We start from the raw sequence: 25,267 nt of genomic DNA, 5'->3' as shown, positions 1-25,267 counted from the left end.
GCATGAAAAAGGAACGGCAGAGGGGAGGAAAGAGCACTGCAGAACACGGTGGCCACACAGTCACGGGATGGCACAGTTGAAAAGTGAAAGGAACGGAGGCTTGTAAGGTTTAGTGGGAATATTGCAGCAGGATCAGGAAGGGAAGAAACACTGGGAGACTTGGAAGGTTCACCATACACATCAGGCAGGGCAGAGACACCGGGAGGCTTCAGGCGAGCCAGCAGGGGTGGGGCACTGGAAGAATTTCACAAGGCGTATAAAAAGGAAGAACAGGTCTGGATAGAATTGTTCACAAAAGGAGGCCATCACAACTGCGAAGATCAGTCATTAATCATGGCATTGATGACAGTTCCAATGTCAAGGGAACTCTCCACATTCTTCCCAGTTAGCCTTGGCCAAAATAATCCTACTTGCACAACCTCAAGACAGACCTAAAGAGGTCAATCACTGTGCTGTCACTGTAGCCAGTCCTGACTCCTGCGTATACCTCTTGTCTCCATCACATTCACAGACAGAAGGCCTGGTGCCAACGGGGCCATATGTGTGTTGATTGAGTCATCCCTGATGCCACCTGTTCTTCCCGGTCCTCTGCAGCTACCAGGCTGATTGAGTGGAGGGAGGACTGTCCTTTGACCTTCCAACTTCCGGTAGGCCTTTTCACAGTAGCCATTTTTAGACAGGAGACGTTCTAGTCTTCCCCCGAGTCTCTCTGCCTCCATTTACTTAATGGCAGGATGGCGCTGACGCGCAGCGGATGCGCCGCTGGCGCACCGAAGGTGGGCCAAAGGCAAGCCCGTCTGCGCCCATTGGCGTCAAAGCGACCAGCGCCAGAAAAGCTGCCCAATTTACTTCTGGCAGATGTTTCTCTGGAGACTCTTTTCTGGCTTTCAACAGAAATCCCCACACTTGTAAAAACCTCCTTGATGTTAGCAAATGGAAGGGCCCCATCTGTTGTAAAAATGCAAAATAGTTTTCAGTACTCCACAAAATACACCGTTGCGACATAACCCTAATGCCACCTACTTACGAGGAGGCCTCATAAATGCCCGCTCATTATGTAAAAATGCCCAAAACATCCACAATGTCTTTCTAGATTATAACCTAGATTGCCTCTTTATAACAGAAACCTGGCTTTAAGCCTGGTGCAACCCAGACATCGTCTGTGCACTACCCCCTGGCTATCTCATTCATAGACAGGACAGCCTGGAAAAAAGAGGAGGAGGGCTAGCGATTATTTACCGTAACACTCTTAAATGTTCAGTGTTTGAAATGTCCAACCTCTAGTATGTGTATAGGTGTATAAACCAAGAATCCCTCTAGGATAAAGTCAACCCCATTACCTGAAGTGAGAGACTGTGGGACCCCGTCTTGATCTTGAGATGGACACCCTGCCATGGATGTCAGACCACTGTGAGCTGGAGTGTCTGCATGCAGGAGCCTCAGTGTCTCGCGTCAGTGTGTTGGCATGGACGTCCTTTTCTTCTCTGACTATTTCAGCCAGCTATGATGTATATATAAACAAAGCAGTACCCCCTGGGGATATACCTTGCTGTGTCATGTCGGGCTAGGATGAATGAATGAATAAATGACTGGTATTTATAAAGCACTCAGCTACTCCAAGTGGAGTGTCCCGGTGCTACCAAATCACACAATACTATCCTGAAGATGGCTTAGCTCCTAAAAAGCCAAGTTTTCAACAGTTTTTTAAAATTCGTCAGATCTGTAGAGAGTCTAAGGGCCAACTGGAGCTTGTTCCATGTCTGTGCCCCCAGGAGGCTGAAGGATTTACCACCCCTGCATGCCATGCGCACCTTTGGGACACATGCATACGCTGCAGAGGTTGATCTAAGTGCTCTTGTCGGAGCGTACCAATGGACACTTCTTCTAAGGTAACTGCCCCCCTTGCCATGGAGAGGTTTAAAGAAAGTTACCATGGTCTTACATTTTATCTGCTCCCTCACCGGGAGCTAGTGAAGGGCTGTAAGATGAGGTGCCTTGTGAGACCTAGGTTTTGGATGGAGAATTGCCCTGGCTGCTGAGGTTTGCACCACCTGGGGGCACTGCAGGAGAAAATCCAGCAGGCCCTGGTAGAGAATGTTCCCATAGTGTAGTCTGGATGTGATTAGTGCCTGGACCACAATCCTCCTAGAATCCAGTGGGAGGAGCGGGAGAAACTTTCTCACCATCGGAAGTAGTCCATAAAGGTCCCCACCAGGGCCTGAACTTGGGCACGCATAGAAAGAGCATTATCAATATAAATTCCCAGATTCCTAACTGTGGATTGAACCACACTGGGGAGGGGGAGAATTCTTCTGGCCACTATTGGCTCCAGTCGTGCACAGCAGGCAGGCCGACGAAAACGATTTCTGATTTGTCAGAATTGCCCTTACAAAAGGATGCCGAAAGGAATGACCCTTATACATAGTTATTATGCAGGAGATGGTAGGCCTGCTGTCCTGCTGTGTTTCCAAGAATCCTCATGCATAATGAATGAGGCTTAAGCTTTTCTGAGAAAACCCCATGTCATCTTGGACATTACTGTAACTAGGTAAAAGGTCAGTACCAATAACCGTTATGCAGTGTAATGGTAGGGGAGAATATAAGTGAAAGTTGAGGTGATTACCTGAGCCTATATTGGGGTACCTAAATGGAACTTAACACCCACTCCTCACCAGACTGGATGACATACTAAAAATTCCACATACTGCTAAACGTGGTATGCAACTAGTCCATTAAAAATAGTACTTTAAAATCTAACATTTCTAAAAAAAAATGCTAAAAAAGAAAAATAGTGCATGCAATATAAGTCTGTACTAATTAAGTTCATATATATAATACGAACATTGAGAGACTGAAAGCCATGAAGTTTAGAAAAAGTTTTTTATTTAAAATTCCAAATTTGGTTACTTTTGAAAAAGGCAAAATTTTCCCAGCACACGATGAGCCAAATGTTTATGCGTCCTGGCTGGGAGACTCAACATTACTGTTGCCTGCAATCACAGAAGACGGTCCCTGCAACACCTCGCAGAGCAGGTCAATCTGATCCTCTGTTCCTCCATATTCACAACAGCCATTGCTGGGGATGTACTAGTGTCATCCGAGACCTGAGTATTTGTTGAGGAGCCGGCATCCTTCCCACCAGGAGCTGAAGCATCAGGTGGTGGCTCCAAGACCGCAGACATCAACATTGGAATACGCTGAGGACACTGCAGAACATGGGCCGGTGTTGGGTCCAGTAAAGCATCAAAGTCCGGTGGCACAATTGTTGGAAGTGTTAGACAGAGGTCCATCATGCATTATTGTCCGCAGAACAGGCATTGGAGGGCAGGCAGAATACAGTTGATCCAGACTGGTCTAAATGACAAGAAGCAAGACTCGCTCAGTTCTTGAAGACAAGGTGTGCCCTGATGGATTACCAGGCGATCACGGTATTGGCGCTCCAAGAGCGTTTTTTCCATCTCCTTGGTGACTGGGACGTCCATTGCATAGCAGAAAAAGGACAATCAGGATACCTCCTATTAGAAACAGGATCAGCGGAAACCCTCAAAAAATGCCTCCGAATACTGAGTGTATAAAGTTGGGAATGACTCCGAGGATTGTCGTAAAGGTGCTTAACAGTCCTAAACCTATGTTCTTAAACAGGTGGACGATACACGTTGTATCAGACATGTTAAAGATATGTTGTACCATTTCTGTGAAATGCAAACGGCAGTTTGCTCATACTAGTGCCTGTATCTCAGCGGAGGACCTTGCAACCTACCGATCATACGTTTCTCCAGAGAAGGTTAAGGGCACAGTTTGTTGTAAAAGCATGGCTTTATTCAGCTCAGAGTATCAAACTTTATAAAGGAAACTTTATAAAGGAAACATTCAATAAAGGCCATAACGGCGCCTCTCTGACTGTATGGGTCGGTGGAAACAATACTTGCATACAGCAAGTAACCCTGGAGCTTACAGTTACAAGCTATGTGATGTCTGGGAGCACCCCACAACAACCTTGATCGGTCAGCATCAAGTAACTCCCATTCGAAAGCAACTCAAATACCAGATTAATCACAGCAGCTAGGGACCCTTTTAAGTGACAGGACAAGTTATCAACTGAACCATTACTAGCCCCGTGAAGCAAAATATCCTGGCATATGAGAGATCCACTTAAGGAATTCTCGCAGTTGGTGCCGCTAAGGAACACTTCCATGTCCCCATTCATACATCGAAATCTGTATGGTAATTCTCAAGATTCCTTGATTAATTCCTTACCCATCGCTTCATATCTGCCCGCCTGTTGTAGTTCAAGGCAGTACTGAAACTGGAAAGTTGTGACCGGTAGTGTTATATGGCCATGGATTAACCATTGTGTGGACGGTGAGTCTACCACAGTAAAAGGTAATTTGTCCAGTTTTTCATTATGCAGCATTGTATATTTTGCCTCCCTTTGTGCCATTGTTATCTGTTTTTCTGTTAGATTATATGCAGAAAAGAGTGCGGTACGGGTGATAAACCGCCACGGCACAAAACCAGCGCGCAATAATTGCAGCGTCCAGCTCAATAGCATAATAGAACGTAGTTGATATTGTCTGTGTTGTAGCACAGACAAGTCCTGTTCTAGTGTATCTATAACAGAAGACACAATGTTGCCCAGTGAATATATCCTGGATGTCAATGTAGTCAGACCATTGTCAACTACTGCTAACGCCTTATCTAGTTTAATCTTATCTATTTCCTAAAGTCTCTACACAGCTTCTTGTGGAGAGATTTTCCATATTTCATTATAGACAGTGTAATAGAAATGATTCTGACATGGCTTACGGGGACCCAGTAAAAAATCCCTCAAATCCACCTTATCTGAGAGTAAAGATAAGTGCTGTTTCACCTGGGACAGTGTTGAGGTTTTTAGCCGGTCTAGGCACAACTCCCCAACACTGTATGATGTTACTATCCCCGGACGTTCTCTTTGTATATACTATCGTTCTGGCCTATGAATACTCAACCCTTCAGGTGTACCCTTGAATATTGATTGACAGTTGTTGGTATCTATGAGTCAAACTAACCATCCCTTCCAACTGGGGTCTGAAGTATTGTACTGCATGATGCCATCTATTGTATCCACTCCACGTGATGTAAAATTGATGTGTGAAGGTGTGGGAAACCGTGGTGTGTTCAAATCCTTATTCTTGACTAGTCCAAGACAGGAAGTCTGTTGCACTGTTTCATTCAGAAATATTATCTGTTGTGGAATGAGGCACGCTCTAAATAGTGCTTCTGTTCCCTGAACTTGCAATTCTTTAGAACCCCAGACTGATTTTGTGTCTATCGTGTCCTTCCATAAGTCGAAACCCTGTTCAGACAGTTGGGAAATAAAAGATACAGAATAAATCTGTTTGGTGTAAGTGCATATTTTTCTCTGCAGGTATAGGTGCAACCTTATAGTAAAATGAGGTTGGGTCAGAAGTGTTAAACCCCGAAAAATACAATGATATCTCTGCAAACTACCTTCTGGTGGTGTTGGGCAATGTTCCCATTGTTGGTATGTGAAAACACTACGTGGGATACTGGATTTGTGTAAAAAGGGATGACCATAAATATGGTAACAGTACAAACTATCAAAGTCAGTTGTGTCCTCTAACATGTACTGGGGGTAATGATATCATTGAGAGAAATTTTAAATAAATGTGGAATCTACAAAAGTTCAGTCGGGCCAAATATATCATAATCAACTTTGTCCCAAACTATACCATCAGGAATAGGAACGGCTGTAATGTTCACGGAAATCAAGTCTCTTTGGTCACGATGAGATGATGAATGAGGTTTCAGAACCAAGTTCACATTAGATACTGCAGAGCGTTCTGGGAGATATTTCTCATTTATGAGTAAGCAAAGAACAGTTACTAGGCCAATCCAGAACAGAAAAAACAATATTGTTGATATTATCCAGAGCTGGAGTCAAGGAGATACCAAATAAGTCTTTTTTAGAAAAGTATAAAATTCACGCATTTGTTGCTTACGGGAAACTGGAGCTGGTGTCGTCTCTGATTCACTGGGATAAAGAGAGAAGGTATCAAAATCGATGAAGTAGCCAGATGCAGTTCGATCAATCTTTGTTAGCTCGGCAGGTTATGTTGAACCAGCAAGTGTCTCTTGTCGAAGCATATTGATATAGATGTCGGTTTTTGGTCGAATTGATATTCATTTGTCTTTCATGTGTTTCTTGAAGTTCTGTTTCCAGCGGAACGAGTTCCATTTCATTGTTGGAACTACCATCTTTTCGAATTGGTGACTCTTCGAATGTTATGAGTCTTTCTGTCTGTACTTCCTGTATGGTAGCGAGAGGAGAGCGTTGGCTACCCAGGAGCACACAAGGCCTACTATACAGTATCGACCACATAGTGTGGTTTGATCAGATCAATGGAGATTAATCTCTTTCCTTTTTTACCGGCAAGAAGCAGAAGAAGTACTGTTCTTGTTTCTTCGACAACCAGGACAGGTGCAGGCTTTCGGTAGGAGGCCCAAACTCTTTCTTGTCCTCGATCTTTTCTCTGACCAGATCCCCGACTTTTGAGACCCATACAGGTCTTGCTGTGACTGATTTGACTTCCCCAGATGGCGTTTGACTTGCACGTTGCTTAGTAGTGCCCGGGATTCCTTTAGATCCTATAAAACAGCCAAACATTTATTGATGTCAAATGGTTTTTCATCCGCCACTGTGCCTTCATAATCGAGATCAGGTACCTACATTCTTGTCCCAAATAGGACCTCACCCGGAGTGACACCCCCAGAGAACATTTTGGCATATTATTGAGGGAACGCTGTACCCCATATAGGTGATTGACCCAACTGCCACCCGAACCTAATACTCTTGCTGTTAAAGACTGCTTTAAGTCCTGTTTTTTCCTCTCCATGACCGAATTTCTCTTGGGATGCTCTGGAGAGGATTACCCCAGTGCTACACCCAGACTTTCCATGGCTTCCTTGTAGACCCAAGAGCTAAACGCGGAGCCACGGTCAGAATGCAATGTGCCTACTGCGTATGTCTCTATAAAGACTCGCAAATCTTTTATAAAAGTTCAAGCGGCAGCCGAGCACTAAGACCATACCCATAGGAATTTCGAGCATGAATCCACTGCCACCAAGATATACTTGTCTATAGTGTAGGGGGTTGCAGTGGTCCAAATAGACACAAGCCAGTGGTCTATCAGATATTAGTACAGGTGTCTGCGCTGGCCGTGCTACGGTGGAACCCTTCATCTGCCTCCAGATGTCGCATTTTAAGACAAAATTCTTTGTCTGTTTTGTTAAACCAGGCCACCAATAGCGTTGTTTCAATAATGAAACTCTCCCGGTAATCTCTGCGTGTGCAGAACCTAGACCCTCGTGTTCAGCTGGTATTAAACAGAATCTGCGATCCATGTTTGGTATTACTCTATCCCCCACTCCTGCAATCTAAGCATATGGAATGTTGTTTGCATCTAACTTGTAGGAGTACTTGAGTGGAAAACCTTTCGGCAACTCATCTACCTGTTCCCATAGCATTTTATGCTTAATTGTGCCACCTTTTGAGTCTTTAAATCCATTTTTACCCAGTAGTGGAGGTATTTGTTGTATTACTGGACACAATAAAAAGAATCGCACACAATTAGTGTGGGGAATTCCCGATCCGTGTTTATTAGTGCCGGAAATAGTGCTTTTAGTTATGCCAGCTGAGCCGTACTGTGTCTTTGTATCGCTAGGACGGAACTTGCCATTCCGTCTACGACCTTTTACAATCGCACAAGTGGTGCTGTATTGCTGCTTACTTCCTATGGCCGGCTGAGCAGATCCGTCAGTGTAAATAATATATTCATACTGATCTAGAATCATTATTTCATTTGGGAGAGGATATTCTTGTTCATATTGCAGGAATGCTCGTGTTTTTAACCTTGGGTCATATCTGTATTCTACATCCGCTGCAGTGAGAGAATTAGCGCATTGTATCCATCTTGGATGTAAAGCTTTAGCATTAGGAACGCTAGTTTTCGTAGCAGCCTCGAAGGCTGGTACCGGAGTTACGACAATTATTCGTTTCCTCTGTGCCAGTGCTCTTTCTCTTACTACAGAGGTCTGTACTGCTGTTAGTATCTTTTTTGTAGAAGCAAAGCGCATTTCAGCATTTGCGTACAGATGTGATTTGTATGCATGGGTACAGTTTCACCTTCATTAAAGGTTAGGTAAGTATTCCCAGATTGACCTGCTATAACGCGGATCACTAGTTTGCGTCCGTCTACGTGTGTCTGCAAGTGTTTTAAATCTATCATGTCAGCTTGTAGGGAACAAAGGATATCTGTGTGTTCCTGTGTCCAATACCTAACCGAGAAATCAGGTCTTAGTCGGCGAAAGTTTCTACTCTTTCTGCGTAATCCAAAATGTATTTTCTGACAAAATTTAAAAATCCCAATATGGATTGTAAGTTCTTCAAAGATATACGAGGTTTGAGCTGCCACACTTTTCTAAAAAGTTAGCTGCCAGGCTTTTTCCTTCACCTGATAGCTTGTATTCCAAAAATAGGACATTAAGGTGGGCTAGTTTGGATTTTTTAAAGTTTAACTTGTAGCACTCAGAGGCAAACCCCCAAATTATGGTGCTCACCCTTGTCAAGTGATCCTGTAAATTATCATCCGTCAGATAAATATCATCTACATAGGACAATGCCTCTTCATCCAAATTCTGAAGTAACGCTGAACAACCCGAGACTAATCTTATACCCTTGGGGAGTCGACAAAATTGATGCTGAGAACCTAGCTCTGAGAATGCTGTTAAGTACCTGCCTTCTGGTGATATATTTTGGCAGAAGAATCCATTTGAGATATCCAGTGTTGTATTTTATTTTTTCTGCACAATGTTATTGATTAATGCGGCACTATGTGCATTCTGTACTGCAAATGGTTTTGTGCATGTGTTAAGATGTCAGCAGTCTAAAACTAGGCAATATGAATTGTCGGGTTTTATTACGGGAAACAAAGGTTTATTCATTGGAGAGGTGCAAGTTTCAATTAGAACCTGGTATTAAAGTTGATCTAAGATCTCCCTGACCTGTTTTTTTGCTTCTTGTTTTCTTGGGTACTGTCTCTGTGGAGTTGGAATAGTTTTCACTGAGATTCTATGGTGGGGTGACTCAGCATCATACCCAACATGGTTGCGATATAGTGCTGGAGCAAGGGCTACCGCCCACTCCCACGCATTTGTGTGTTTTAAGTAAATAGGAACGTGGTTGGAAAAAGCTGGTAAAATTACCATTTCTCCTTTTGGGCAATCCATATCAATTTCAGGCGGCCACTTTTTCAGCTAAAAGGATGTCATAGCCAAAAGTCAGGTTCTCCCAAAAGAGACCTTTAACTTTTATGGGTTTGCCCCCCTCCATTTGGAGTGTTATTTCATGTAACCTATGTGGGACACTTACCCTCGTATCAGGTGTTTCCACTGTGATGTGCTCATTCAACTCCGCTGTCGCTAGAAGTTCCATCAGGTTCTGGTGAGCTATTGCTACTTCTGCTGTGCTGTCTAGCATCGTCAGAGCCCATTCCCCTTTCAGAAGTTGAGTCCTCAGAATTCTGGGCATGTCTAACTTTGAGACCTGCTACTTTATTCTTTTTAAATTGAGGTTTAGAATGTGGCTTGTCTTCTTTTTTAGAAGTGTAGCTTGAAGTGTGTGGTGTGTCTCTGGTTTTTGTACTCTCTTCCTGTCTGTCTGACCGTCCTTCTCTCTTGGAGTTTTTTGGTGAACCCTGAAAGGAACGAGAGGAACGTGTATCAGTATCCTGATACCTGTCAGGTTTTTTAATGTTATCCCTATTCCTAATATTGTATCTCCTTTCGGAAGGCTCCTGTTGAGGAGACCCACTCCTATATAGAGATCTGTCTTCTCTAAACTATTGTTATTATCCCATTTCTTCTTGGAAGAACCAGGTGCTTGCTTTGTGTTATCCTTTTCAGGACCACCCATGAGTTGGGGTTTTGTTGCTCTAGCTCCCAAACTATCTCTTCCTAATTCAGCAGAGGTGTCTGTGGTAATCTTAGGTAATTCACGATCCTGCTGTAAAGGAGAGAAATCGCTCAGGCGTTGGCGTATTGCCACTGCTCCTGCCTCCCCTTTTATATTTGATAATTTTATAGCTGATACCTGGGCAAAATTACATAATAATTTCATCCCTAAGTTCAGAGCAGGTTCTGCTCCATATTCAGTCTGTGTCTGTCTTAATATGTCTGGTATTACTGCTAATGACAGGATACCATAGGTTCTGGTATATATGGCAGTGAAAACTACACCCCAAGTGGTACAATCCTCTATCTGGGGAGCTAGCCCCATCGGCAAGCAGATTGTTAGCATTCTGTATTTTCTTGAGGGCTTGTGTGTGGAAATACTGCCTCCAGCTGTGTTATTTTTTGAGCTATCCAGAATGGCATTTGCTCACGTTAAGTGGGCATTTTACCCATAACTGCTTATAGCGTTTATGGTGTAATTTCAGTTGTAGAACTCTGAACTTGATTTGTTTGTGTCACTCTTGTTGGCTGAAGTGTGAGTGTCCTCATTACAAACTGTGTCAGGTTGCTGTTAAGTTTTAATATTTCTTTGTGAAGTGTACTTAAGTCTGCTTCTGGCATTGTATCAATGTCTGGATGTGGTGTGTAAGCCGCAAGGACAGGCCAAGTGGCCCGTCCCTTCCGAGCGTCTTACTTTGTCTCTTGTATGGGGGAGGGTGCCTTTAAATAAGTTTGTGTGCTCTAAGTAGGTGAGCGGAATTTCAATGTCCTAATACAGACAGTATTCCTCTGGTGTTTCGTCTTCAGTGTAAGAATGAAATGTATTTGATTGCTCATCTACTTGTGGCAATTTAACCCATTAATAGAGTACCTCTGTTCTATATGAATTGTGAGCCTCAATCACGAAGGTTACTGTCCCATCCCTAGCTGTGACTCCGTAGTCTGTTAGCTTTTGAGGAAGGGTATTTCTAACATTTTCTGAAATGTTAATTTCACCTTCCTCTTCTTCTTCCCTTATTACTGCAGGCTGTGCTCGCACATAGGCATTCTCTTCAGTAATTGTTGAAAAAAAAGGTTTCTCAAGGAAGAATTTCAAGGAAAATGAGATATGGTTTTATGCACAATTGGTACAATTTGTCCTTCAAGCTTGATAAAATTACAGCCAGGATATGCCTACTCAGCTGTGGTGGATAGTTCCCTTCCCCCTCCAGACGTTTCTGGAAAAATGTGAGTAGGGGTCTCTGAGAATAGCTCGACTGAACTACTCAGATTTTACTGTTAAATAAGTACCAAACCAACATTGGCGGCGCCATGTCGTGTAGTTTCTACAACCCTCTATAGAATCTGTGCGTTTAGACAACACCCACTATAGGATTGGTGTTAGACTGTATACCAGCTAGCTCACAGTGCCACTAAAAACCCCTCTTACCAAGGAGAGAATAGTTCTTGGCAACTATCGAACATGACAACCCTGTCCCAACAAGGATCGTGGAAACAGTGCACTACTTTTTGCTCCTTCACTCGTGCTCACCTCGTCTCAGAGAAATACACAGAATAAATGGTGGGGACGTTTTTCAATAAGCATTTATTGAGCCAGCGTCATTCTAGTCTAAAATAGGTGTACTGAAACAACCACTAGACAGTAACACTAGACAGTAACAGATAAAAATGATTATAAGTACAAACAGAGTAAAAGGATGGTAGAACTCTACCATTGTGTAAAAATAAATAATACAGGCAAGTATATAAAATACATGACAGTAAAGTGCGTACTCCTACAATGCAATCCTAACTAGATGTACCTAAGTGTATCTAGCATCTATATGAGTGTATAAGCCAAGAATCCCTCTAGGATAAAGTCAGCCCCATTACCTGAAGTGAGAGACTGTGGGACCCCGTCTTGGTGTTAACATGAACCCACACAAGGGATGTCAGACCACTGTGAGTTGGAGTGTCTGCATGCAGGATCCTCAGCTTATCGTGTCAGTGTGTCGGCATGGAAGTCCTTTTCAGCTCTGACTATTTCAGCCAGATATGGTGTATATATACACAAAGTGGTACCCCCTGGGGATATACCTTGCTGTGTCATTGTCGGACTAGGATGACGGAAGGAATGACCATTATACAGAGGTATTATGCAGGAGATGGTAGGCCTGCTGTCCTGCTGTGATTCCAAGAATCCTCATGCAAAATGAATGAGGCTTAAGCTTTTCTGAGAAAACCCCATGTCATGTTTGGACATTACCGTAACTAGGTAAAAGGTCCGTACTAAAAACTATTATGCAGTGTAATGGTAGGGGAGAATATAGGTGAAAGGTGAGGTGACTACCTGAGCCTATATAGGGGTAACTATATGGGACATAACACACAGGCATGCCTGGGGGTTTCTGGAAACCCCGTACTCCACCCAAGGGGCACCCTCTGGAGGGATCGCTGTCGGTATGAAACCACAAAGTGCCTCACAGTCCATGCCCCTCCTGCCAGTCTTCTTGCATGTGGGCGTATGTCTATAATATGACATGTGCAAAAACAAAAAGTTTTGTTCATTTGCATGGGTCTAGGTCCTTATGCAAATGAGAGAACACCCCTTTCATATCGTGCCAACGCATATTTTTCAAAGACATGATCCGTATTACAGTACGAGCAGCACAAGCAACTGTAGCCACTTCTGCAATGCCAAAGTGCCCTGGGAGTGCAAAAAGCAGGAGCAAATGCATACTGCACCACAAGGGCACTTTGTGTAATATGGGCCCCTCGATGTGAATTATATACAGGGTACACTGAGCCTGTTTACGCTAGGCACAGCTTTAAATTAGTGTGTCCTGTGCAGACTGGGATAATGCACCTGACTGAACAAAAAAGTGCTCCCTCATTGCAGCACTGAGCTCTAAGAATACCTACCGCTGCTGACAAGAGGGCATTGGTGAAAGACAGGATCACAGTTTGAAACTGCACCTGTGTCTTTCACAGGAGTGGAATAGGCCTCCGTTTGAGGAGGTGGAAAGGCACCTCCCCCAGGCTAGTTCACTGCATTGCATGTATGCATGTGTTTTGTAGTTATACAGCTCACACTTAGCTGGGGAGTGTTGGTAATGTACCTTATCAATGTGATCAACCTGGATTTTTGCCTTGTTCTGGGCACTATATTTTTGCTGGCAGTATAACTCTGTGCACTTTACCCCTTTGCTCAAACTTTAAACATGGTGAAATTGGTACACCACTAATTAGCATGTTTAACTTATCTATAAGTTCCTGGTATACTGTACCAAGGATTTCCAGTGCGTGTATGATGAATGTATCTGGTTTATTGCAGCACCCATTATACCACCCACTCCAATAACAGTACAAACATGGCATCTGAAAGAAGCACATAGTGATAGATTCCTTACCTTAGAATTACCCCTAGGCGTCAGACTGGATCCAGAACGTTTTCCTCAGCAGTACCCTTGTGCATCGGTAGGTGGTGTCTTACGCCTCCACGTCCGTTGTTTGCATCCTGGTCGCCGACATGACGTCGCGGGTGCTACTTAGACGCCGCCCACGTGCGCTGACATCAGTTCTTTCTTTTTCCGCGCAAGCAAGTGCAGATCCGGGAAGAGCAGGTACCCCCAGTCATTTTGTTGACTGACTTTTTAAGGCTTTTTGTCTCTATTTTTTAATCGAGTCTTCGACTCCTGGTGCAGTTAGGATGCCCGGTTTTAAGTCCTGTGAGGTGTCACCACATGAGGTCGGAGACGGACCCACACAAGCGTGTCTTTTCTGCCTGGGGTGCGACCACGACCCCAAGTCGTGCCCCGACTGCCGGGCCATGGTGCCGAAGTCTTTGCGGGAGCGGTCCCGAAAGCTGCTGGAGGCCCGGCAGTCAGCTCCGCGCCGTTCGAGGTCCCAGTCCCATGGGGGGCCGAGGGACTGTGCACGGAGCCATCATCCTCCATCTTCGGGTTCCAGTGCTGCCCTCATTGCAGCACTGAGCTCTAAGAATACCTACCGCTTCTGACGAGAGGGCATTGGTGAAAGACAGGATCCCAGTTTGAAACTGCGCCTGTGTCTTTCACAGGAGTTGAATAGGCCTCCGTTTGAGGAGGTGGAAAGGCACCTCCCCCAGGCTAGTTCACTGCATTGCATGTATGCATGTGTTTTGTAGTTAAACAGCTCACACTTAGCTGGGGAGTGTTGGTAATCTACCTTTTCAATGTGATCAACCTGGATTTTTGCCTTGTTCTGGGCACTATATTTTTGCTGGCAGTATAACTCTGTGCACTTTACCCCTTTGCTCAAACTTTAAACATGGTGAAATTGGTATACCACTAATTAGCATGTTTAACTTATCTATAAGTTCCTGGTATACTGTACCAAGGATTTCCAGTGCGTGTATGATGAATGTATCTGGTGAATTGCAGCACCCATTGTCCCACCCACTACAATACCAGTGCAAACATGGCATCTGAAAGAAACACATAGTGATAGATTCCTTCCCTTAGAATTACCCCCAGGCGTCAGACTGGATCCAGAAAGTTTTCGTCAGCAGTACCCTTGTGCGTCGGTAGGTGGTGTCTTACGCCTCCACGTCCGTTGTTTGCATCCTGGTCGCCGAGATGATGTCACGGGTGCTACTTAGACGCCGCCCACGTGCGCTGACATCAGTTCTTTCTTTTTCCGCGCAAGCAAGTGCAGATCCGGGAAGAGCAGGTACCCCCAGTCATTTTTGGACTGACTTTTTAAGGCTTTTTGTCTCTATTTTTTCATCGAGTCTTCGACTCCTGGTGCAGTTAGGATGCCCGGTTTTAAGTCCTGTGAGGACTGTCACCACATGAGGTCAGTGACGGACCCACACAAGCGTGTCTTTTCTGCCTGGGGCGCGACCACGACCCCAAGTCGTGCCCCGACTGCCGGGCCATGGTGCCGAAGTCTTTGCGGGAGCGGTCCCGAAAGCTGCTGGAGGCCCGGCAGTCAGCTCTGCGCCGTTCGAGGTCCCAGTCCCATGGGAGGTCAAGGGACCGTGCGCGGAGCCATCATCATCCATCTTCGGGTTCCAAGTCTTCGCACTCGGGTTCAGGTAAGGCAAAGCACAAGAAGTCGAAGAAACATCATCGTTCTCTGACTTACCCTCGCTGGTCACAGGATGCAGCTAAGGGTGCGGGTAGTGCCTCCCCTGCGGCTCCGGCCGAGCCTGTGGTGTCGCCGCCAGCCTACCCGCCCTTCCCGGGTCCGTCGGCGATTCCAGCCCTGATACAGGAGTTCTTGTTGGCCATGGCTCGCCTCTTTGGGCCGTCGGGTCCCGCTGGTGCACCTTCGGGCCCCGCGGTCCCGACTGGGAGTCCTCGCATTCCATCGCCGGTGGCTCCGGCCCCAGCATCGCTGCTGGCTCTGGCCCCAGCGCCACAGGACCCCCATGAATCCAAGCCTGGATCCGGGTCGACGCCGGTTGACCTCGTAACACCTTCACCGTCGTCGACTCCACCGGCACCACTTCCAATGTCGCCTGCTCCTCTGGATGACGCCGGCCCCGGTTTCAGCACCGATTGATGCTGTTCTCGACATTGCTCGGGGATTTCTATCCCCATATTCCTGCTCCCTATTTTAGACCTGTAGAACAGCCTGAGTAAGAAGGGAAGGACTAAGAGGGGTCTGAGGATCCTCTCGCAGCTGAATGCGAGTCTGAACAGGACTGGGCAGAGGAGTTGGCCAGGGAAGCCAGTGGTCTGAATACCTCACCAGAGCTTGGCATGCTGTTTCCTCCTACCGTGGCTATCGAGGAGGGCGCTAGTTATGCTGTGGTGTTGCATAGGGCGGCCGAGGCTTTACTCCTCCTACTCCCTACTGTGGCCGTCAGGACTAACCTCCTGACAGAAGTGCTTCAGCCGGCAGCTACTTCTGCGGTGCCGCTGCTCTCCTTCAACGAAGCACTTTCCGACGTTCTTTTGGGCACCTGGTCCAGGCCCACCACAGGGTCTCCTGTGGATAGGAACATGGCCCGATGCCATCGCCCAGCTACGGGTGACCCCATTTTCCTCTCCCAACACCCCACCCCCGAGAGCTTGGTTTTCCAAGCCTCTGCTTCCCCAACCGCCTCCCCTTCTGCACCTCCGGATAGGGAATCCAAGAAAGTGGATCAGTTCGGAAAGAAGATTTTTTCTTCCGCCAGTTCTGCGGTCCATGAACACCGCATGCCTCTTGGGCCGCTAGTCCCACTCTCTGTGGGATACGGTGGCGCAAGTGCTGCCTCAGTGTCCGGAGGAGGCCCGGACAGCTCTCTCCCAGGCTGTTGCAGAGGGGAGAGATGCAGCTAAGTTCATGATTCGTTGTGGCCTAGACACCGCCGACTCACTGGGCAGGTTGATTGCAGCGAAGGTGGCGGTCAGACACCACGCCTGGTTGAGGGTAACTGGATTTTCGGGGGATGTCCAAAGCTCTCTTATGGACATGCCCTTGATGGCCGTTGCCTCTTCCGCGACAAAGCAGACAGCGCGTTGGAGTGGTTTAAGGACTCATAGGCTACGGCCAAGTCCTTGGGGCTCTCCGCAGTCTGCCCTCCTTCTGCTTTTTGCTCCTTTCGTGGCACCGGAAGGGGCGCCCACAGCGTTCGCAACAGAGCCCCAAGCCTGCGCAGCAACAATCCCAGTGCGGCCACAGACGCGGGTCAGTCACCTCCACCTCGGTCACCACTGCCTCCAAACCTTCCTATTCTGAACTTTCAGGCCCATCAAATGCCAGTGGGTGGCAGTCTTTGCCATCACTTCCCCCACTAGCGCACCATCACATCGGACAGGTGGGTTTTAGAGATAGTCCGAAGTGGCTACTCCCTCCCGTTCGAGACTACTCCTCCAGCCATGCCACCTCAGTACCACCGCATGTCGGGGGATCACTTGGTGCTTCTCCCGCAGGAAGTTGCGGCCCTCTTGGCCAAGGGGGCCATCGAGCGTGTTCCGACGCCAGAAGTAGGTCGGGGTTGTTATTCCCACTACTTTCTGGTGCCAAAGTAGGACAAGAGCCTGCATCCAATCTTGGAACTCTGGAACGTCAGTCGCTTCTTCTGCAAAAAAAAGTTCAAGATGCTCACTTTGGCTCAGGTCTTGTCTGCTCTCAATCCACAAGACTGTATGGTAGCGCTGGACTTGCTGGATGCTTACTTCCACATCCCAGTCTTGCGGGCCCACCGACGCTACCTGCGGTTTATGGTAGGTCATGAGCACTTTCAGTTCACCGTGCTTCCTTTTGGCCTTACCAGCGCCCCTCGGGTGTTCACGAAAGTGATGGCGGTGGTCGCAGCTCATCTGCGCAGATCAGGGATTTCAGTCTTCCCCTATCTCGACAATTGGGTTGTTGAAGGCGGGCTCGCCCCAGACAGTCGTCTCCCACCTCCAGACTACGGCCGGCCTCCTGCATTTGCTGGGGTTCTCCATCCACGTGCCGAAGTCGCACCTGATTCCCTCTCAGAAGCTCCTCTTCATCGGAGCTGTTCTGGACACGGCGCAGTTTTGGGTCTATCCTCCCCAACAGCGAGTCCGGGATATTCGGGCTCTGATTCCAATCTTTCAGCCCTTGTCCCGGGTTTCGGTCAGGGTGACCCTGAGGCTACTGGGCCTCATGGCTTCCTGTATCCTGCTGATCTATTATGCCAGATGGCATATGCGGGCTCTGCAGTGGGACCCGAAGTTCCAGTGGGCGCATCAGGGTAACCTATCCGATCATGTCCAGATCTCGGACAGCACTGCACGACAGTGGCAGTGGTGGCTCAAGAACCGACATTGGGTCGATGGCAGATCCCTCTCCTTTCTCCTACCAGAGTTTACAGTGGTGACAGACGCGTCCCTCCTGGGATGAGGCGGCCACATGGGAGAGGCGGAGATCAGAGGCCTCTGGTCTCCGGTGGAGTCCAAACTCCATATCAACCTTCTGGAGCTTTGGGCGATCCGACTTGCACTGAAGGCATTCCTTCCCTCTGTCAAGGGGAGAGTAGTGCAGGTGTTCACAGACAAAACGACCGCCATGTGGTACTACAACAAGAAAGGTGGGGTGGGGTCGTGGACCCTATGTCAGGAGGCTCTGTGCCTCTGGACATGGCTGGACCATCAGGGCGTTTTCCTGGTGGTTCAACACCAGCATGTTCTCTCAACGCCAGGGCCGACGAACTCAGCCACAGGTGCATGATGGATCACGAATGGCGTCTTCACTCGGAAGTGGCGCAAGGTCTCTTTCAGCAGTGGGGAGAGCCTTGGTTAGATCTATTCGCCACCGAAGAGAACGCGCAATGTCATCAGTCCTGCTCGTTGGAATTTCCAAGGTGGCACTCGCTTTTCGTTGCGAGTGGAGTTGCACCTATACCACTTCTGCCCTGAGTGCTGAAGAAGATCAGGCGCGACCGGGCCCAAGTCATTCTTGTGGCCCCGGACTGGGCTCGAAGAGTATGGTATCCCGAGCTACTTAGTATGAGCATTGATCCCCCGATCCAACTGCCTCTTTGGGAGGATCATCTGTCGCAGCAGCAGGGGACAGTCCTCCACCCGAACCTGTCCAGCCTCCACCTCTTTGTGTGGAGATTGAGCGGCGGCAGTTGCTTCCTGTCGACTTGCCTCCTGAAGTTTGTGATGTCATTCTGGCAGCCAGGCGTCCCTCCACTAAAGTGGTAAATTTGTGGCATAATGCACAGCAATGGCTGCGGATCCCCTTTCTGCCACTTTTTCAGAATTCCTTTTGTTCCTTCTTTCTTTGGCCCGGCAGGGCTCTGCTCTGGGCACTATCAAAGGTTAACTTTCTGCCATTTCGGCCTTTCCCAGGCTTCCTCATCAGCCCTCTCTTTTCAAGTCCCTGGTTGTAAATAGATTTCTCAAAGGCATTACACACCTTTTCCCTCCTATTCCGTTTGTGATGCCACAGTGGGACTTGAATCTGGTTCTTACTTATCTTATGTGTGCTCCTTTCGAGCCCCTTCACAACTGTCCTCTTCGTCTCTTGACCTTGAAGACTGCCTTCCTGGTTGCCATCACCTCCGCTAGGCGAGTGAGTGATCTCCAGGCTCTTTCTTGTAAACCTCCTTTTCTGTCGGTCCATCTGGACAAGGTTGTGCTCAGGCCCCGTCCTTCCTTTTTGCCAAAAGTCGTTAGGGCCTTTCTCATTGGGCAGACCATTACCTTGCCCACCTTCTTTCCGCCTCCTCATCCTTCCAGAGAGGAAGAGAGGCTCCACCGTCTGGACCGAAAACGTGCGCTCTCATTTTATCTCAACCGCACACAACAGTTCCGGGTGGATAACCAACTCTTTGTTGGCTACGTTGGCACCAAGAAAGGTTGGGTGGTACACAAGAGGACTATCTCCCGCTGGGTTGTCTTGTGTATCAAAGCCTGTTACTCTTTGGCTAAAAAAGAGCCTCCGTTGGGGCTGCAGGCTCATTCCGCTAGAGCTACTACAGCCACTACTGCATTGGGACGTGGTGTCCCCCTGCAAGACATCTGTCAGGTAGCTACGTGGGCCTCGCTGCAAACATTTACTAAGCATTATTGCCTGGACAGCCAAGTCCGGAGAGACGGCTTCTTTGGCCGTTCTGTTCTCCGGCACTTCCTGGTGTGATCTTGGTTCACAGACCCACCACCGGGGTTTGTATTGCTGGGTTATCTATTCTAAGGTAAGGAATCTATCACAATGTGTTTCCTTCAGATGAACAAGTTACTTACCTTTGGTAACGATATATCTGTAAGAAACATTAGTAGTGATAGATTCCTTACCGCCCCACCCATCCTCCCCGTTCTGCGATCTGATTTCTAGGGTTAAGGTCATCCCTTTCAGGGCCCTAGTTTCAATGCACCAGTGGTCAGTATCTTACATGGCTCTGCATTCCTGGCGTGGAAAGTCATGTACAGAACTGACGTCAGTGTGCGTGGGCGGCGTCTAAGTAGCGCCTCCGACGTCATCTCGGCGACCACAATGCCAACAATTGACGCAGAGCCTCACGACGCCACCTACCGACGCGCAGGGGTACTGGTGACAAAAACTATCACTACTAATGTTTCTTACAGATATATTGTTACCGAAGGTAAGTAACTTGTTCTATAGGTCTACCATTTGTAGCCTGGCTGTTGCAGTATTAAACTACAAATCCGACCTGTTAAAGTAACCCTTTCTGACAGGTTAAAACCTTCCTTTTAAAACATTAGAGTCACCCATATGTAGGTCTTATTGCCATAAGGCAAGGAGCATCGTATTGAAATGTAGGACTTGTAACAATTTAGTGGTCAACATGTTATTACAGTGAAAACCCCTGACAGTTATTTTCACTGTTGCAAGGCTGACTGTTCCATATGAAAATACTGGGTTAAATCATTACATTTAATAATTCAAATTTTGGTTAGGAAACAGCTGGTAAAATATTTAAACACCTATTTTAAAAGCTATTAAAAACCATGTTCACTAGAGAAGTCTGGTTGTTAATACATATTAAGGAAAAGGTACTTTAAAAAAGTTACCATCTCCCTGCCTAAAGCCTCAGGAGACAATTTGCATTAGCCCCCTGCTGCAGCCCTCTGATTGCACAGGCCTTGAATGAGGTGTGAAAACTACTACCAGAGCAGTGACAAAGGCCTGGGTATAGTGAGGTGTCTCTGTTCCTCTGGCGGGATGAACATTTGGGCAGTGCCCTGGAACTAAATTAGCTTCAAAGGGGCGTCCCCTGCCACAGGAAAACGTAATATGGTACCTGGACTTGCCCTTTTCTAAATTGCCCACTCAAGCAGGCTCTAATCCCAATGGAAGGAAGTTGCCTCTAGAACTGGTGTGAAGGGACCACAAAGAAGGGATTGCCCATTTCCTTGGCCACATCTCTGGGGTGGGGGGCATACAGGCTCTGCACAAGGAGAGAAGGGGTTTCCCATCTTTGATTTAGGCACAGAGGGGTGCTATGGCATTGCTAACAGTGGGCATACAGGAAATGCTGCAAAGTGGGTAGGGCAACACCTGGGAACTTTTACATCATTGGTTAGGGAGGAGCCAGAACTCACCTCCACCCCAAGCTGGCACCTGGCATAAATGTGGCACCCCCAGTACCCTCCTCAGGATGCTATGGACCTCAGAAAGAACAGAAGAAGGACTGCACCTACTGTTTGACACCTGTGGGGAGATCTGAGGGGCTAGCTGGCTCTCCCTGGTATCCAGGACAAAGTAGTGGAATCCAAGGGTCAGTTGGCTGACTGCCAGTGGAAGATACAACCATTTTCAAGAGGCTGTTTCCCTGAAGAGCACAGATAACCAGCACCAATTGGACCTGACCTTGAACCTACAGGTGGCCTCAGCTGGAGTGAGTCCTGAACTCCAAGTGGTGTTTCTGTGGTCCTGGGGTCTGTAGCTGTGTCAAAGTATACTCCTCCTAACATCCCTGAAAAACCTGTGACTTAGAACATTTTTGTATTTCAGATCTCTGTAGAACTTGGATAAACCTATCAAGCGTATCCACCCTCAGTGCATTGCCACTGAGAGGAAAAAATAGGTTACCTTCGCTCAGCACTTCTCCGCAGCAGCAAATCTGATTTAGCTGAACCTCACTGAGAATGTATTTGGCAACATTGCGCCTTCTTCAGATACAGCCTTGCTCCCCTGGAAGATTCATAGTTCTGAAGAAGAAATTAAGAGCCTGAATTAGAGTTCTGTGGATGGGTAACTCCATCACAAACGTGGCGGTTATCTTGTCCGCCATTTTCCAAGGTCCATTGGATATAATGCACTTGTAATGTGGCAGACGGGATATAAGTCACAATTGTGTAACCTACCTGTCAAACTCTAAATCAGGCACTAAGTCCGACGGTAAAAATCTTGACCAGGTGAAGGTTACAAAAGTATCTGGTTGACAAGATCACTTTCCTGGGTGTGAAATTTGAATTGCTCATGCTGATCTTTTCGCGCTTCACTGGGACTTAATCTAATACGTATCTGCGTATCTGATGTTGAGGGGCCCTCTTCAAATACAGCCTGCAGCTTTACTTAGCTGAAAGATTAGGACTTCCCCGAAGCAAAAGCTCCAGCCATATCGAACCAGATTGCTGTATCTGGCCCATCAAACCATTGTGGTCAGCCTGAAATTGCATCTAGGTCCCGGTCTCCACGATCATTGCCTACTTTCGTCACTTTGCACTTTTTGGTCTGTTTTTCCCTACATCTTTATAAATGTATGCCACTAATTCCCCTTATTTTATTTTTGACATTTTCATGTCATTCTGTTTATTAAATTAGTCGCTATATTTACAAATTGAAGTGGGATAAATGACTAATTTGTTTCCTTCATCGAATATTTGAGGAAATAATATTTTTGGGTTTCCTGGGTGTTAGACTTGGGGGTCTCTAGTTGGCACAGGTATGCACTTGTGACAAATAGGGACACTCGCCTCTAGTCAGGGTAAGAGGGTACACTCCTAAAATAACCCCTGCTCACCCCCTTGGTAGCTTGGCACGAGCAGACAGGCTTATCTCAGAGGCAGTGTGTAAAGCATTCGTAAACACATACAGTAATCAAGTGACAACACTACAGACGGACACCACACAGGTTTTATATCAAAAATAAGTATTCTTTATATAGATTTACCACAAACCATTAAACGACAAAAACACACAATACTGTTACTTTAGATGGTAGAATTTTACTTAGTTCTCTTTAGTTCTTAAATGTGACACTTTAAGTCAATGTACTTTTTAGATGCGACACGCAGGGTAACAAAAGTGTTGCAACGATGTTGATGTGATGAAGATTTTGGTGCAAAGAGATAAAGACGTGAAGATCTTCCAGATGCGGCACGCTTCTCCGATGTTGCGAGAAGACTCGATTCGATGCGTCAGCTGCAGCAGCGACACCACTCTACGCGATGCGACGACAGCGGCTTTGGCGGCGACACTCTTCTCCGATGTTGCGAGACGCTTCCGCTCGATGCGACAACTGCAGCGGCGACACACTTTACGTGGTGCGACGACAACAGCTCTGACGGCGGCTCGCTTCTCCGTGGATGCAAGGTGCTTTTCTTGATGCGGTGCAATGCGACAGCTACAGCGGCGTCATCCAAGATGCAGCGGCTGCGACGGCGACACGCTTCTTCCTCGATGCAAGACTCTTCTCTTGATGCGGTGCAATGCGTCAGCTACGATGGCTACGATGGCGACACGTTTCTTGGGCGTTGCGAGACACTTCCTGGATGATGCGAGACGCTTTCACTCGATGCCACAACTGCAGCGGCGACACACTTTACGCGATGCGACGACAACAGCTCCGACGACAACACGCTTCTCCTTCTTGAGTCGCGCTTCCAGCTCCTTGCGACATGCAGTCCCTCAGAAGGCCCCAAATTAGCAGCAGGCACTTCCAAAGAACTCTGGGGAGCTGGTGGTTAAAGTCTGTTGTTCCTGAGACTTCAGCAGGAGGCAAGCTCTTTTCCAAGCCCTTGGAGATCCTTCACAAGTTGAGCAAGAGTACACACACAGTTCCTTTCTCCTCTCTTTGGCAGTAGGCAACCACTGCAGGACAATCCCCCAGTTTCAGGGATAGTTCCTCCTCAGCTTCTTCTTGGTTCCTCTCCTCAGCAGAGTGTTCTTCTTGTTTTCCCAAAGTGATCTAAATTCTTGGGATCAGGGTCCCAATACTTATACCCCAAAATCCTTTGTCCTTTGAGGGCAGAGGGGCCTTTGCCTTGTTCAAACCGGTTCTGCTCAGTCCTGGAGCACTTTGTTTACCTGACTCCTTCTTTCCTTTCAGAGTGCAGGGCAGAGACATCAGACGCACCACAGGAGGTGGAGCCAGCATTGTGGAGGGAAGGCACAGTCCTATTCAGGTCCCAGGTGCAACTCCTCCCACCCATCTAGATGCAGATCTCTCTATTCACCACTGGGACACCTCACCCTGTCTTTTGGAATTCCCCCGCCCTGTCACTCAAACTCCAGACAGGGAATACACAGCCTAGCAGAGGCAGGTTTGAATGGATAGACAAGAAAATGCCTACTTTTTAAAAGTGTCATTTTCAAACCCAGAATGTTAAACCAACTTTACTAAAAGATGTATTTTATCATTCTGAGTTCAGGCATACTAAATTCGAATTTCTACCATGTTCCCTGAGTCAGTTAGGATTATAAAATGTAATAACCAAACTGCCCATTCCGGCCTATGGAGAACAGGTAGCCTTGCAATAGTGAAATAGTGAAAAACGAAAATGGCTGTAATTCACTATTAGAACATGCCACACACACAAGGGCATGTCCTACCTTATCCTTACAATGCACCTTGTCCTTGGGCCTACCATAGGGGTGTCTGATATGAAGAAAAGGGAAGGTTTAGGGACTGGCAAGTGGGTGCACCTGCTCATTCAGCATGACAGTACCAGACTGCACGCAGGCTCTGCAATGGCAGGCCTTAGACACACTTTTACAGGCTGCTTCTGTGGGTGGCACAACCAGTGCTGCAAGCCCGCCAGCAGCATTTGAATTTATAAGCCCTGGGCACTCCTGGTGCACTGTACTAGGGTCTGACAAGTAAACCAAACCAACCAATCATGGAATCACAAATCATACATTAATTTACAATAGGGAGCACTTGCACTGTGGCACTGGACAGCAGTGGCACATTGCCCTGAGCGACTAACACCAGCAAAAACACATGAGGCAACAGCGAAAAATGGAAGGGAGACCCATGCCAATGTGCCAGGTCTAACACTGGGCATTACACTACACAAGCAGGGAGGGTTATACTGTAGGCATGTTAATGTGTACGTAGCAAATGTAATGTATCTGCATGGTCAATAGAAGTGGTAGAGCACAGACCGGCAGATAGCTTAATTGTACGGAGCTCCAGATAAGGAAAGGTGGGATAGAACATACACTCAAACACACAATATTTGATGGGAGGAATTATTGCAATTTGTCTAACTATAGAAAAGGTGGGGCCGGCATCGGACCTACCGATAATATGGCGGTCCTGCCGGCCCCCGACGACCGAAGGAGGCAGGCCTGACGCACACAGCAGTGACGCGACAGGTGCGCCTCCTCTTTAATTGGCTGGCCGGGTCATGACCCGGAAGTGAAAGGAATCACTTCCGGGTCATGCAAGTTGCCAGCCCCCCCCGGGGGGCTAGTAGTTGCTGATAAAAGGCTGGGGAGCAGAGGAATCTTCCTCTTTGCCTTCTGCGCTCCCCAGCCTGTAGTGCGACCTCGTTAGGAGGTTGTATTATAATATTTGCCCGCCCACCATCCCCTAAAGCAAAGGTTGTGTAGTGTACGATTGTCTTCTCTTTTCGTT

At 47.2% G+C, this 25,267-nt stretch overlaps 1 protein-coding gene across 1 annotated transcript in view; it reads left to right on the top strand.

Moving 5' to 3' along the window:
* LOC146856076 (lysosomal alpha-glucosidase-like) overlaps positions 1 to 25,267 on the top strand; it is an 829,176-nt gene that overhangs the window by 479,345 nt on the left and 324,564 nt on the right. The window lies entirely within an intron of this gene.

The sequence above is a fragment of the Triturus cristatus genome, chromosome 4_1 (genome assembly GCF_964204655.1).
Source record: "Triturus cristatus chromosome 4_1, aTriCri1.1, whole genome shotgun sequence".
NCBI lineage: Eukaryota > Metazoa > Chordata > Amphibia > Caudata > Salamandridae > Triturus > Triturus cristatus.
This window is presented reverse-complemented; position numbering and strand designations above follow the sequence as displayed.